Source organism: Schistocerca gregaria, chromosome 10, assembly GCF_023897955.1.
Source record: "Schistocerca gregaria isolate iqSchGreg1 chromosome 10, iqSchGreg1.2, whole genome shotgun sequence".
NCBI lineage: Eukaryota > Metazoa > Arthropoda > Insecta > Orthoptera > Acrididae > Schistocerca > Schistocerca gregaria.
This window is the reverse complement of record NC_064929.1, coordinates 80,940,039-80,956,755: the sequence shown is the minus strand read 5'-3', so window position 1 is coordinate 80,956,755 and position 16,717 is coordinate 80,940,039. Positions and strand designations below refer to the sequence as shown.

The 16,717-nt window shown below is 44.8% G+C and overlaps 1 protein-coding gene across 1 annotated transcript in view; it reads right to left on the bottom strand.

Annotated features, from left to right (window-relative positions):
- The window catches only part of LOC126293301 (uncharacterized), a 270,221-nt gene extending 253,797 nt beyond the window's left edge, over nucleotides 1-16,424 (bottom strand). Inside the window, exon 1 of the mRNA XM_049986432.1 lies at nucleotides 16,321-16,424. The gene's annotated coding sequence lies outside the window, so the exon portion shown is untranslated. The remainder of the gene's footprint in view (nucleotides 1-16,320) is intronic.
- Between the last annotated feature and the right edge of the window lie 293 nt (nucleotides 16,425-16,717).

The window sequence follows — 16,717 nt, the reverse complement described above, 5'->3', positions numbered from 1 at the left end:
TATATCAAGAGTGCAGAATAAGAACACGGCGATATCCGAACAGCTGGTGGCTGGAGTAACCAAAATAATAACACAGTTTGCCTCAAACAAAGACAGTTTAGATCAAACTATTATACAGGTACAATACGGGTGCATTGATAGTATCGAAAAAATTAATATGGACCAGGACAGAAATAAGTCACAGTTAAACTCTACTCGTATAAACAGAACAACGGATATTAAAGGTCTCCAGTGGAATGCCAGGTCCCTAAGCCGGTTCGGTGGCCGAGCAGTTCTATGCGAATCAGTCCGGAACCGCGCGACTACTACGGTCGCAGGTTCAAATCCTGCCTCGGGCATGGATGTGTGTGATGTCCTTAGTTTAGTTAGGTTTAAATAGTTCTAGGAGACTGGTAACCTCAGATGTTAAGTCCCAAAGCGTTCAGAGTCATTTGAATCAAATCCCTATATGCAAATAGTGTCATTCATGCACGAACTTCATACACTGAAGCGAAAAAGAAACTGGTATAGGCATGCGTATTCAAATATAGACATATGTAAACAGGCAGAATACGGCGCTGCAGTCGACAACGCCTATATGAGACAGCAAGTGTGTGGCGCAGTTGTTAGATCGGTTACTGCTGCTACAACGGCAGGTTATCAAGATTTAACCGAGTTTGAACGTGGTGTTATAGTGAGGGCACGAGCGATGGGACACAGCATCTCCGAGGTAGCGATGATATGGGGATTTTTCCATGCGACCATTCCACGAGTGTACCGTGAATATCAGAAAGCCGGTAAAACATCAAATCTCCGACATCGCTGCGGCCGCAAAAAGATCCTGCAAGAACGGGACCAAAGCGACTGATGAGAATCTTTCAACGCGAAAAAAGTGCAACCCTTTCGCAAATTGCTGCTGATTTCAGAGCTAGGCATCAAGTGTCAGCGCGCGAACCATTCAACGAAACATCATCGATATGGGCTTTTGGAGCCAAAGGCCCAAACGTGTACCACTGGCGACTCCACGACACAAAGCTTTTCGCCTCGCCTGGTCCCGTCCACACTAACGCTGGACTGTTGATGACTGGAAACACGCTGCCTTGTCAGAACGAGTCTCGTTTCAAATTTTACCCAGCGGATGGACCTGTGTGGGTATGGAGATAACTTCATGAATCCATATACCTCGCATGTCAACTTGAGGCTACTGTTCAAGCTGGTGGAAGCTCTGTAATGGTGTGAGGCGTGTGCAGATGGAGTGATATGGGACCCCTGATACGTCTAGATTCGACTGACAGGTGACACATATCTAAGCATTCTATTTGATCACCTGTATCCATTCGTGTCGATTGTGCATTCTGGCGTGCTTTGGCAATTCCAACAGAACAATGCGACACCCTAAACGTCCAAAATTGCAACAAGGTGGACCCCGGAAAATTCCGCTGGCCACCACACTCCCCAGACACGAACCTCATTGAGCATATCTGGGATGCCTTGCAACGTGCTGTTTAGAAGAGATCTCCAGCCGTTCGTACTCTTACAGATTTATGGTCAGCCCTGCAGGATTCATGGTGTCAGTTCCCTCCAGCACTGCTTTAGACTTTAGTCGAGTCCATGCCACGTCGTGTTGCGGCACTTCTGCGTGCTGGCGGGGGCCCTACACGATATTAGGCAGGTGTACCAGCTCCCTTAGCTCTTCAGTGTATATCCAACAGGAAAAACCAAGCTACACTAAAATAACCGGATTCTGAGTGAACGAAGATATTATTATTATTATTATTATTATTATTATTATTATTATTATTATTACTAGGCAGAAATGACTGGATGGTGTCCAACCGAAATCAGGAGTGCAACATTAATTTGGGCAGAACGGGCGTAAGGATTATTCACTAATTAATCCACGAACGTTAAAGAGAAAAAGATGATACGAAATATTCAGTTCCACTACGAACCATGTTTTATGAGGAATTTTAAAGAAAGTAAATTGTGGCACAATCTCGCGAAGGGAATTAACAATTACCACGACCTGAGATCAGAAATAAACCATTATTAAACACTATTAGCCATACTGTGTGAAGAGTTTGACAGAGCACTGAAAGACCTGAGTCGAAACAAGGCCCCCGGAGTAGACAACATTCCATTAGAACTACTGACGGCCTTTGGAGAGCCAGTCCTGACAAAACTCTACCATCTGGTGAGTAACACGTATGAGACATGCGAAATACCCTCAGACTTCAAGAAGAATATAATTATTCCAATCCCAAAGAAAACAGGTGTTGACAGATGTGAAAATTACCGAACAATCCGTTTAATAAGCCACAGCTGCAAAATACTAACGCGAATCGAATTCTTTACAGACGAATGGAATACCTAGTAGAAGCCCAACTCGGGGAAGATCAGTTTGGATTCCGTAGAAATATGGGAACACTCGGGTCAACACTGACCCTGCGACTTATCTTAGAAGCTAGATTAAGGAAGGGCAAACCTACGCTTCTAGCATTTGTAGACTTGGAGAAAACTTTCGACAATATTGACCTAATACTCTCTTTCAAATTCTGAAGGTGGCAGGGGTAAAATACAGACAGCGAAAGGCTATTTACAATTTGTACACAAACCAGATGGCAGTTATAAAGAGTCGAGGGACATGAAAGGGAAGCAGTATTTGGGAAGGGAGTGAGACAGGTTGTAGTCTCTCCCCGATGTTGTTCAATCTGTATATTGAGCAAGCAGTAAAGGAAACAAAAGAAAAATTCGAAGTAGGTATTAAAATCCATGGAGAAGAAATAAAAACTTTGAGGTTCGCCGAGGACATTGTAATTCTGTCATAGACAGCAAAGGACTTGGAAGAGCAGTTGAACGGAATGGACAGTGTCTTGAAAGAAAGATATGAGATGAACATCAACAAAAGCAAAACGAGGATAACGGAATGTAGTCGAATTAACTCGGGTGATGCTGAGGGAATTAGATTAGGAAATGAGACACTTAAAGTAGTAAAGGAGTTTTGCTATTTGGGGAGCAAAATAACGGACGATGGTCGAAGTAGAGAGGATACAAAATGTGGTTTGGTAATGGCAAGGAAAGCGTTTCTGGAGAAGAGAAATTTGTTAACATCGAGTATAGATTTAAGTGTCAGGAAGTCGTTTCTGAAAGTATTTGTATGGAGTGTAGCCATGTATGGAAGGGAAAAATGGACGATAAATAGTTTAGACAAGAAGAGAATAGAAGCTTTCGAAATGTGGTGGTACAGAAAAATGCTGAAGATTAGATGGGTAGGTCACGTAACTAATGAGGTGGTACTGAATATATTTGGTGAGAAGAGGAGTTAGTGGCACAACTTGACTAGAGGAAGAGATAGGTTGGTAGGACATGTTCTGAGACATCGAGGGATCACCAATTTAGTACTGGAGGGCAGCGTGGAGGATAAAAACCGTAGAGGGAGACCAAGGGATGAATACACTAAGCAGATTCAGAAGGATGTAGGCTGCAGTAGGTAGTAGGAGATGAAGAAGTTTGCACAGGATGGAGAGCTTTATCAAACAAAAAATTACTTTTCCAAAGACATCTTTTGATATGTCTGGAATTGCTATTTTCGACTATTTTATGATTATTTGAAAGTGGGTCCCAGCTTGAAACAAGTCACAGAATGAATGAAAAGTAAATCAACTTTGGATTTTCGTTCCACTGACCAGTTTTGAACAGAGATTTGAGAGAACTCTTTTGCAGTGTGATACTCACCTAGGCAGCGCCGCGACGCCACAGCTGCCATTACAGCCTAGCGGCTGCCCCACTGGTGGTGACGTCACACAGCAGATGGGCGACTGCAGCAGGGAGAGCTCTGGACAACTCTGTCTAAAATACCCGGCTCTCTGGCAGCGGTGGCTGGTAACGAATGCACCCCGCCGCCAGATAGCGCCGGGGTCTCCATTAGCCAACCCAGCCTAGACAAACGCCACCGCCAGATTCGCATCTGCTCGCGTGGCCGGCGGCGGATAAGCGTATCGCCGAACATCGGCCGACCGCCGCCTGAAAGCGACGCCACGACACGAAATGGGACAGGGGGGCGCCTGTCCCCAATCTGTCCGTCTGTCCCACCCAGAGCTGGGGCAGCGGCCGACATCTCGCGCCCTGGATCTCCACAGTCGCACCGGCCATTTATCTCGCATCTGATACTCCGAGCAGCGGTGGCCGCAACCAAACAGTAATGCTGTGCATTGATGGTCTGTCGTGGAGGAACGTAATGCGATAGGATAACACCATAACAATCGTACACGAGAACCACCATAACTGTTGTGTATATAGTTCCACGTAGTCAGCATGTATACCACTAGAGCGCGCCCCGCTAAGCACAACAGAGCAGGCGCAGCGCTCGTCCGTCTCCGCACTACGAGATGGCGCTGCCTTAGAGACGGACCAAATTCTGCTTACGCCGATCCGCGTATAAATATGTAACGCAACCATTGAGATTGCTGCTAACGTAGAACCTTTTCTCCTCGTGGATCACACTCGCGCACTGTACATAAACGCGCGTAGTATAATAACGAGTGTACAGACGCACAATTAGTCAGTCTGCCTTAGTCTGTAGTCAACCTTCAGTCAGCACCTAATAAAATTACCATATTCCTGTACATAGCCATCAAGATAAATGAATAGACACTTTGTCAAGTATCAGAAATACACTCCTGGAAATTGAAATAAGAACACCGTGAATTCATTGTCCCAGGAAGGGGAAACTTTATTGACACATTCCTGGGGTCAGATACATCACATGATCACACTGACAGAACCACAGGCACATAGGCACAGGCAACAGAGCATGCACGATGTCGGCACTAGTACAGTGTATATCCACCTTTCGCAGCAATGCAGGCTGCTAGTCTCCCATGGAGACGATCGTAGAGATGCTGGATGTAGTCCTGTGGAACAGCTTGCAATGCCATTTCCACCTGGCGCCTCAGTTGGACCAGCGTTCGTGCTGGACGTGCAGACTGCGTGAGACGACGCTTCATCCAGTCCCAAACATGCTCAATGGGGGACAGATCCGGAGATCTTGCTGGCCAGAGTAGTTGACTTACACCTTCTAGAGCACGTTGGGTGGCACGGGATACATGCGGACGTGCATTGTCCTGTTGGAACAGAAAGTTCCCTTGCCGGTCTAGGAATGGTAGAACGATGGGTTCGATGACGGTTTGGATGTACCGTGCACTATTCAGTGTCCCCTCGACGATCACCAGAGGTGTACGGCCAGTGTAGGAGATCGCTCCCCACACCATGATGCCGGGAGTTGGCCCTGTGTGCCTCGGTCGTATGCAGTCCTGATTGTGGCGCTCACCTGCACGGCGCCAACCACGCATACGACCATCATTGGCACCAAGGCAGAAGCGACTCTCATCGCTGAAGACGACACGTCTCCATTCGTCCCTCCATTCACGCCTGTCGCGACACCACTGGAGGCGGGCTGCACGATGTTTGGGCGTGAGCGGAAGACGGCGTAACGGTGTGCGGGGCCGTAGCCCAGCTTCATGGAGACGGTTGCGAATGGTCCTCGCCGATACCCCATGAGCAACAGTGTCCCTAATTTGCTGGGAAGTGGCGGTGCGGTCCCCTACGGCACTGTGTAGGATCCTACGGTCTTGGCGTGCATCCGTGCATCGCTGCGGTCCGGTCCCAGGTCGATGGGCACGTGCACCTTCCGCCGACCACTCGCGACAACATCGATGTACTGTGGAGACCTCACGCCTCACGTGTTGAGCAATTCGGCGGTACGTCCACCCGGCCTCCCGCATGCCCACTATACGCCCCGCTCAAAGTCCGTCAACTGCACATACGGTTCACGTCCACGCTGTCGCGGCATGCTACCAGTGTTAAAGACTGCGATGGAGCTCCGTATGCCACGGCAAACTGGCTGACACTGACGGCGGCGGTGCACAAATGCTGCGCAGCTAGCGCCATTCGACGGCCAACACCGCGGTTCCTGGTGTGTCCGCTGTGCCGTGCGTGTGATCATTGCTTGTACAGCCCTCTCGCAGTGTCCGGAGCAAGTATGGTGGGTCTGACACACCGGTGTCAATGTGTTCTTTTTTCCATTTCCAGGAGTGTATTAAGTATCTGACGTTAAGCATGTATTTTAACCATTTGGTTAAAGATTCCAAACCCTAATTACGTTTTAGTACTGCTAATTATTCACTGGCACTAATTAAATATTCGAAAAGGTTTGAAATTACGTGTAAAGTTTGTTTGAAGTATCAAGGTGCCCTCATTCTCAAACAACGGATGAATGTAACCTGGGTAATTTGATTTGATGCATTGTAAATAGTTTTTGAAAACCTGCGACTCTGAAAACAATAGGTGTGTTTATGAATAATTCTTCTACTACAAGTCACAATTTTCTTTATTTTGCTTTTCACACGACGTGTTTCGGGAAATGATTCCCAATTTCAAGTGCGTTTTTTGCGTGTATTGTGCCATTTCTATGTGATGTTGTCGATGTGTGAAAGTCTGCTTCATTTCGTTGACTTCACTGCAATATACAGTATGATTCACGAAGATATCCAAATATATTAATATATTTGGCAAAAATAAAGACAAAAGGTCATTTAAACATAGGTTCGCAAATGTTTAGTTACGGCTGATAAAATGTTTTTCCTGAAATTGGCAACTTTGCTAATATCAAGCCATCGCAAAACTGTACGAGCTTAAAGTAAACCACGATTTCCATTTATTTTGTTCTTATTGGTCTGGTGAACCGAATAAAAAATGTCCCAGATGTGTATCTGCAGTAGTTTTCCAGAACATCCACAGAAGCAAAGACGTTATTTCGTAAAAATTTTAATTTATTAAGTACTTGGCCCAATTTGTTTTTTTTAAATTCCAGACAATTACACAAAGTTGCAGAAAAGTTAATTTTGGAAAAATGATGCAGATAACTAACCGAAATTGATGAATGTGTCAGATAATATGTTTTAATAATATTGTAGCACACTTGAATTCGTGTTAAACCGGAATAAACGAAGCTCAGTGTTAAGGACGTAATACAGCGTTCATACAGTTTAACAATACTTCACAATTAATGATGAAAAATGTCTCCACCGAATTCAATGCATTTAGCTGCACGTGTATGAACAGATTTTGTCGCTCGTTTCCCTTTCACAGGACAGGGTTGTTCTTAACTTCGTCTATTGCATTCATAATGCGGGCAAATAATGCCTCACGTGTATTGACTTTGTCCTTCATCCATCCCTATACAAAAAGTCGAGCGATCTGTCGTAAATTTGAAAAGGCATCCCTATTTCATAAATAATCTACAACAGTTACTATGGGGTTTCACTTAAATATACTGTTGTTACTACGTTCTTTCACTGAAAAATACACAAAACTAACTCGTTTCAAGGTTAGGAAGCGAGTGAAACAACTCACTTTTGGTTGACAACAATGACATAAACGTTTCTACATTCTTAGCCGAAAGTACATAAATTTACTTGCATAACAATCCTTGCTTCTCTGGATGTTCTGGAAAACTACTGCAGATACACGTCTGGGTCATGTTTCATTAGATTCACCAGCCCAATAACAACAGAACAAACGGAAATCGTGCTTTATTTTAACCGCGTACAGTTTTGCGATGGCTTCGTGTTAAAGAAGTTGCTAAATTTCTAGGGAAATCTTTTATTAGCCGTAACTCTGTAGCTAAACATTTTCGGACCCATGTTTATATGAACTTTTTTCTATAGTTTCAATTGTAGAGCAACATATAATATTTGCGTATCTTTGTGAGTCACTCTGTATAAGAAACACTCGATTTTTAGTTGGTTGTCTTTCTTTCTGTGAAGTTAGTGGCGAAATTAAGAAGAATCTGTACTTACAGTTTTGTTATGGTCCACTTGTGCAGTCTCACACACACTAAACATGACACACAATCTGCTGTACACTTTACACATCGAAAATATATTACATAATGAAAACAGTTAAAAAGATGTCCCTAGAAGTAGTCAACATAGATAACATTATAGGTCTTCCTGGGAGCATGATATGCTTTTGTACAGAGGTCATTTATCTTAACAATTTGGATAATAAGTTACTTACATAGATTTTACAACTGTGCGTATTTGTATGTGTTACTATTTTGTAATTGTAAAATCGATGTAAGTAAATAACGATCCAAATTGTTAAGATAATTAACCTCTGTAAAAACGCATATAATATTCTGCAGAACACCTATAATCTCATCTATGTTAACTACTTGTAGGAACATCTTTGTAACAGTTTTCTTTATGTAAGATATTTTCGATGTGTAAAGTGTACAGCAAGTTGTGTGTCATGTTTAGTGTGTGTGAGACTCTGCACAAATGTACCACAAGAAAACTGTACGTACAGATAATTCTAAATTTAGCCACTAACTTCACAAGTAGATCGATAACCAACTAAAAATTGCTTGTTTCTTACTTTTTGTAGTAAAGTCAATGAAATGTAGCAGGCTCTCACACATCGACAACATCACATAGAAATGGCATAGTACACACAAAAACGCGCTTGGAAAAGGGAATCATTTCCTAAAACTCGTCGTGTGAAAAGTAAAATAAAGAAACACCTGACTGGTAGCAGAAGAATTATTTACAAACAAATCTACTGGGTAATTTGCATGCTTCGTCAGTTGTGCTGCCTCAAGACACATAATTTTCTTCTTGTGTCTTCTTGTGATAAGCCTTTAACCTAAGATAATGACTGAAGCTGAAGAAATGGATTAAAATTTGTGGGACGGGCAGGACTTGAACCTGGATCTCCCGCTTACTAGGCACTTGTGTTAGACAGTACACGATCACAGCTTCATGGACTACCGTAATCCAACGGCCCCCACCCGTAACACAAACTTCAATACACGTCTTCAGCCTGTTTCCTCCTGCTTAAATCGTCAGTACTGCCGAGGCTCTCCAATATTAGAATAGAAGCACAGCTTTGCACGTAACTGGGAAATCACACCTGTACCTCAGGCTTAGGTGACCTATGCCATATATATTTATTATATTTATAATATTAATTGGCCATTAAAACTGATACACCACGAAGATGACGTGCTACAGACGCGACATTTAACCGACAGGAAGAAGATGCTGTGATATGCAAATCATTATACATTCAGAGTTTTCACACAAAGTTGGCGCCGGTGGCGACACCTACAACGTGCTGACATGAGTAAAGTTTCTAACCGATTACTCATACACAAACAGCAGTGGACCGGCGTCGCCTGGTGAAACGTTGCTGTGATGCCTCGTGTAAGGCGAGAAATACGTACCATCACGTTTCAGACTGATAAAGGTCTGATTGTAGCCTATCGCGATGCGGTTTATCGTATAGCGACATTGCTGCTCGCGTTGGTCGAGATCCAATTACTGTTAGCAGAATATGGAATCGGTGGCTTCAGGAGGGTAATACGGAACGCCGTGCTGGATCCCAACGGCCTCGTATCACTAGCAGTCGAGATGACAGGCATCTTATCCGCATGGCTGTTATGGATCGTGCAGCCACGTCTCGATCCCTGAGTCAACAGATGGGGACGTTTGCAAGACAACAACCATCTGCACGAACAGTTCGACGACGTTTGCAGCAGCACGGACTATCAGCTCAGAGACCGTGGCTGTGGTTACCCATGACGCTGCATCACAGACAGGAGCGCCTGCGATGGTGTACTCGACGACGAACGTGGATGCACGAATGGCAAAACGTCATTTTTTTGGATGAATCCAGGTTCTGTTTACAGCATCATGATAGTCGTATCCGTGTTTGGCGACATCGCAGTGAATGCACATTGGAAGCGAGTATTCGTCATCGCCATACTGGCGTACCACCCGGCGTGATGGTATGGGGTGCCATTGGTTACACGTCTGCGTCACTTCTTGTTCCCAATGACGGCACTTTGAACAGTGGACGTTACATTTCAGATGTGTTACGACCTGTGGCCCTACCCTTCATTCGATCCCTGCGAAACCCTACATTTCAGCAGGATAATGCACGACCGCATGTTCTGGATACAGAAAATGTTCGACTGCTGCCCTGGCCAGCACATTCTCCAGATCTCTCACCAACTGAAAACGTCTGGTCAATGGTGGCCGAGCAACTGGCTCGTCACAAAACGCCAGTCACTACTCTTGATGAACTGTGGTATCGTGTTGAAGCTGCATGGGCAGCTGTACGTGTACACGCCATCCGAGCTCTGTTTGACTCAATTCCCAGGCGTATGAAGGCCGTTATTACGGCCAGAGGTGGTTAGTCATCCATAGAAATGAAGTCAGAGGCGAATGCACACCTGAAAAGACGTGCGCGGGCGGCAGTAGACTTGAGCGTTGTGCGTTCCTTGTTCAAAACTTTGGAGGTCAGAACGCCCATGCAACATTATGCCTACACGAGAAGAACCATGTCTCACAATGCACCTGGGTTCATTACATGTTTCCACCTCCCGCCATGTAAACGTACGTCCAGAATTGTCTAACATGACCGTTTTGGTAGTCCAAGTGTTATGGTGTGGGCAGGCATATTGTTGTATGGCCTTACTGAACACGATACATTCGCTGGACCACGTTGTCACATACGTTGCTCCCTTCTCTTTGTGCGTCTTTTCAGGCATGCATTCAACCCTGACTTCATTTTTGTGCATGCTGAGTGTTGAAACATATTTCAGGCATCCACCTACACCGACAACTCTTTCCCAACCTCGCGGCCAGCATGGAGCGAGCTGCAGACCATGGTGACCACACGCATCATTACGTGCCATGTGCCGCCGTTCCTAATGTCCAGGGGAGCATCATTTTTTTCCGTCTTAGTGCACATTGCTTTGAACTATCTTCTGTAGTCCACTATAGCAGTTCTTTTATGTATGGTCAAAGCTTCGTAGAGAAATGTTAGTTGTTGTTCTTGTGGTCTACAGTCCTGAGACTGGTTTGATGCAGCTCTCCATGCTACTCTATCCTGTGCAAGCTTCTTCATCACCTACTACCTACTGCAGCCTACATCCTTCTGAATCTGCTTAGTGTATTCATCTCTTGGTCTCCCTCTACGATTTTTACCCTCCACACTGCCCTCCAATACTAAATTGGTGACCCCTTGATGCCTCAGAACATGTCCTACCAACCGGTCCCTTCTTCTAGGCAGGTTATGCCACAAACTTCTCTTCTCCCAAATCATATTCAATACCTCCTCATTAGTTATGTGATCTACGCATCTAATCTTCAGCATTCTTCTGTAGCACCACATTTCGAAAGCTTCTATTCTCTTCTTGTCCAAACTATTTATTGTCCATGTTTCACTTCCATACATAATGTTAGCTGGCAGTGAGAAATTATGCGAAAGTAGCTCCCGCTCTACCGTTTGCACTGTAGTATACAGTGTGGACCATAGATAGTGATCGGACCAAATATCTCACGAAATAAGCGTCAAACGAAAAAACTTGTCTAGCTTGAAGGGGAAAACCAGATGGCGCTATGGTTGGCACGTTAGATGGCGCTGCCATAGGTCAAACGGGTATCAAGGTTTTTTTTTTTTTTAATAGCAACCCCCATTTTTATTACATATTTGTGAAGTACGTAAGGAAATATGAATGTTTCAGTTGGACCACTTTCTTCGCTTTGTGATAGATGCCGCTGTAATAGTCACAAACGTATAAGTACGTGGTATTACGTAACATTCCGCCAGTGGGGACGGTGTTTGCTTCGCGATACATTACCTGTGTTAAAATGGACCGTTTACCAAATGCGGAAAAATTTGATATCGTGTTGATGTATGGCTACTGTCATCAAAATGCCCAACGGGCGTGTGCTATGAATGCTGCTCGGTATCCTGAACGACATCATCCAAGTGTCCGGACCGTTCGCCGGATAGTTACGTTATTTAAGGAAACAGGAAGTGTTCAGTCACATGTGAAACGTCAACCACGACCTGCAACAAATGATGATGCCCAAGTAGGTGTTTTAGCTGCTGTCGAGGCTAATCCGCACATCGGTAGCAGACAAATTGCGCGAGAATCGGGAATCTCAAAAACGTCGGTGTTGAGAATGCTACATCAACATCGACTGCACCCGAACCATATTTGTATGCATCAGGAATTGCATGGCGACGACTTTGAACGTCGTGTTCAGTTCTGCTACTGGGCACAAGAGAAATTACGGGACGATGACAGATTTTTTTTGCACGCGTTATATTTAGCGACGAAGCGTCAATCACCAACAGCGGTAACGTAAACCTGCATAATATGCACTATTGGGAAACTGAAAATCCACGATGGCTGCCACAAGTGGAACATCAGCGACCTTGGCGGGTTAATGTGTGGTGCGGCAATATGGGAGGAAGGATAAATGGCTTGGTTCAAATAGCTCTGAGCACTATGCGACTTAACTTGTGAGGTCATCAGTCCCCTAGACTTAGAACTAATTAAACCTAACTAACCTAAGGACATCACACACATCCATGCCCAATGCAGGATTCGAACCTGCGACCGTTGCCGTCGCTCGAATCCAGACTGTAGCGCCTAGAACTGCACGGCCACTATGGCCGGCGGAGGAAGGATAATTGACCCTCATTTTATCGATGGCAATCTAAATGGTGCAATGTATGCTCATTTCCTACGTAATGTTCTACCGATGTTACTACAAGATGTTTCACTGCAAGACAGAATGAGGATGTACTTCCAACATGATGGATGTCCGGCACATAGCTCGCGTGCGGTTGAAGCGGTATTGAATAGCATATTTCATGACAGGTGGATTGGCACGTTCAGCGGATCTGACGTCCCGGGTTTTCTTTCTGTGGGGAATATTCAAGGATATTTGCCATCGTGATCCATCGACAACGCCTGACAACATGCGTCAGCGCATTGTCAATGCATGTGCGAACATTACGGAAGGCAAACTACTCGCTGCTGAGAGGAATGTCGTTACACGTATTGACACATTCACTGAGGTTGACGGACACCATTTTGAGTATTTATTGCATTAACGCGGTATTTACAGGCAATCACGCTGTAACAGCATGCGTTCTCAGAAATGATAAGTTAGCAAAGGTACATGTATCACATTGGAACAACCGAAATAAAATGTTCAGTCGTACCTACGTTCTATATTTTAATTTAAAAACGTACCTGTTAGCAACCGCTCGTCTAAAATTGTGAGCCATATGTTTGTGACTATTACAGCGCCATCTATCACAAAGCGAAATAAGTGGTCCAACTAAAACATTCATATTTCTTTATCTACTACAGGAATATGTGATATAAAAGGGTGTTCTTATTTTTTTTAAAAAACGCAGTTGATATATGTTTGACCTATGACAGCGCCATCTAGCCGGCCAACCATAGCGCAATCTGGTTCCCCCTTCAAGCTAGACCAGTTTCGTTTTTTGTTTTTTCGTTTTACGCTTGTTTCGTGAGATATTTGGCCCGGTCACGATCAATGGACCACCCTGTATTTATTTATTTATTGTTCCGTAGGACCAAATTAAGGAGAAGTCTCCATGGTCATGGGACGAAACAAATGGCTCTGAGCACTATGCGACTTAACATCTGTGGTCATCAGTCGCCTAGAACTTAGAACTAATTAAACCTAACTAACCTAAGGACATCGCACACATCCATGCCCGAGGCAGGATTCGAACCTGCGATCGTAGCAGTTGCACGGTTCCGGACTGAGCGCCTAGAACCGCAATACCACCGCGGCCGGCGTCATGGGACGAGTCAATACATCAAATTATAACACGATGGTAGAAACAGAAAAAATGAAGTATAAGATACATATTCAGGTGACAATTCGTAAGTTTAGATAAAGAAAATCAACAATGTAACACTGGAATTTGCTTAATTGTTCCGCTCTTCTAGCAGCTCCTCGACAGAGTAGAAGGAGTGAGCCATGGGGAAACTCTCCAGTTTAGACTTAAAAGCGTTTGGGCTACTGCTAAGATTTTTGAGTTCTTGTGGTAGCTTATTGAAAATGGATGCAACAGAATACTGCACTCCTTTCTGCACAATAGTCAAGGAAGTGTGTCATATGCGTTCGCGGGTGAAGCCGCGAGGAAAAAGCGTGTTTCCGTTAAATTTGGAAAAATCCACGTTATCCACATGACACGGTGCATGCTCAGTAGTCGGACGACCAAAGACTTACTTGTTCTTGCGGGAATCCTTAAGACCAATAGTACTGTATATTGCAAAGTATTTTAACAACCTTCTGCAGAATTAATTTAATGCACAAAATATAATTGTTTTTTATTTCTTTTGCACACGTTTATGTGCCTGTCTAGTATGTGTATGCCCAATTGGAAAGAAGAGGCATCGCAACGCATGCCGGGCACGTGTAGTTTAGTATATCTGCACCGCAGATTCCAGAAAGGCCCGCTCTCCCCTCCCCGTCAAATCTGTGGATGATAAGTCCACGAGTAGAGTAGAAAGGAGAGGAAATGATCCTAGAACACGAAGCACCTACTGACGCACGGTGTAGATGTAGAAACGGAAGACTAACAAGGAGGCGGTACGACCGTGGGGTCGGAGATTTTCCCTAAATTTTGTTTGGTGAAAGAGGTCCCCTAACACCTCACGTGGTTAAAATATTAGGACGCACTACTCGGAAAATCCCGAGAAAAATGGATCCCAATTTTCTTAGGTGCCGTATGAGTACATGATGTTGGTCCAGTGCCGAACCGCCGTCTGGCGTACACGGTTAGCGGTCGGACCCTTACGCCAGAGATCTCAGGTTCGATTCCTCCTTCCGCACTTTTTTCTTCTTCTGTTGCTTGCAGCGCATTGTTACAGGAGAATCGTGAAATTAATTCCCGGGAAGATTGTACAAAAATTCATTCTGTAATTCACCATCAATTATCGTCACCAGTATTCCGAGACAGGATTCAATATGCCTGGTTTGCCTCAAAATTGTCAGAAACTCGAAACATTTTCGTAAATGTTAATGGGGCATGTTTTTGTACAGATTTATTGCAAACACCCTGGGACTGTAAAACATCCGCTTTTATATGTTGCGCAAGATGTCGCAAAAATTATTGCTTTGATTGTTTTTACGATCATTACCACTGCGGTTCTTGTTTATAATTATTATACGTATAAAAATTGAATGTTTCCCAATCGAATTTGTTATTCTGATTAAAAATCCAATGATTCTCCTTATATACTTTACAATGAAAAATGGAAAACCCACCGCCATGAATTGTGTTGTTGGACAAAAAGAAAAAAAAATTCAATAATGTAACTAATTTGTTAAATATACGAAGACAGTAACTTGTTCTCGAAAGAACAGTTACTGTTGATGACCGCGCAGCTTTTCCCTGGAATAAAAGATGACTAACTGAAAACCTCAGTTGCTGACAGGTGTTGTTGATATACCTCGATGTGGACAGCTAAAAATGTGTGCCCCGACCGGGACTCGAACCCGGGATCTCCTGCTTACATGGCAGACGCTCTATCCATTATTATTATTATTTCTTTTTTCATTTTGTTCGCTTTAGTTCGTTTAATCTGCTCGGGGCGGACGTCGTAAGACATCCATTTAAGTTCGTTGTTGATCTGTTAATTCAGTTTTTTTTATTTTTATTGCAGAGGGCACGTTACCCTCTGACCGAACACGCTGGGCTACTGTGTCGGCATAACAGACGCTTTCTCACAGGTCAGCACGTTACCACAGAGCTGGCGGAGAAGTAGATCCAGCTGAGCCACCGAGGATACAGATGAATAGCGCGACTGCAGGGACTTATCCCTCGCACGCCTGCCGTGAGATCCACATTCCCAACTGTCCACAGTCTACATACGTCATGTTCCTAATAGATATTTGCCCATCGACTCATTACTCGCGCACGCTTTGGCGATTCACCTGTCGGCAGCTGAGGTTTTCAGTTAGTCATCATTTAATTTGTTAAAGATAGTGTAGGTTTGGGAAACTTTATGATTAATTGGTAGAATAACAAAAGAAATTGAAACAGAGGGAAAGAAAAGGTGTCAGAGGAGTAATAGAACCCGAGACCTCTGGCGTAAGAGTCCGAGCCCCAAACATCTAGGCCAGGCGACGGCTCGGCAACGCACTAACATTTTATACCCATAAGGCATCTAAGTAACTTAGGATCGATTTTTCCCGGGTAGTGCATCCTAATATTTTAACCACGTGAGGTGTTAGGGGTCCTCTTTCACCAAACAATATTTCGGACAAATCCCCGACCCCACGCTCGTGCCGTCTCCTTGCAAGGTAGTGGATAAGGGTAGCGGTGAATTGTTTACGTCGCGCCAAGTGGCTTTATGGAGCACAGAAGCATACGCCGGCAACGGCGGACAGCGCAGCGCTCGCGGACATTGGTAGCTCGGGAGCCACCTACCTGCCTAGACACTTGTCCTGTCGCCTGCTGATTGGCAGGGCGGCCTCCGTGCAGCTCCCGCCGGCTGGGCCAGATGTCGACGCTGTGACGTCCGACTGCACACTGGCAGGTCTCGAGTGCGGCGCCCGGCGCAGCATCGACCTGCGCGGACGCCTACTGCGCAGCTGCCGTGCGCATGCGCGGAGCGTCCCTGCTGCGACGGGCGCTGTTTCCGCTGACGCTGCGTTACTCCCAAACAGGACCGCAGTTTGCAAAGAGACCGCTATGTCGTGCGGGACGCTGAAATCTTCAGCACTAGTCGGATATCGTGGGAAGCTGCCAGTACTCACAGGCGCCCACAAGAGGAAAATCTCGCTGCAGACTTCTCTCGAATCTCTAGCAGTCATTATCTGCGACT